The following is a 201-nucleotide window of genomic DNA, read 5'->3' as shown; positions in this document are numbered from 1 at the left end:
GCCACTGAGGCTTGCTCAGCCTCCTGCATACCAGCTCAGCTCCATGCAGAAAGCCAGATCCCTGCAAAAATGTATCCCCCCCCCCAGGAAATCAGTACCAGACCACCCTGAGTATCTAACCTGACCCAGTTGCAACATCTGCAAAATACCTTTGTAGCCCACTTGCGTAAATAACCCTCCTTGCCAGAGCCAGCAAAAAAA

Source organism: Tupaia chinensis, unplaced genomic scaffold (assembly GCF_000334495.1).
Source record: "Tupaia chinensis unplaced genomic scaffold, TupChi_1.0 Scaffold000671_1, whole genome shotgun sequence".
NCBI lineage: Eukaryota > Metazoa > Chordata > Mammalia > Scandentia > Tupaiidae > Tupaia > Tupaia belangeri.
This window is presented reverse-complemented; position numbering follows the sequence as displayed.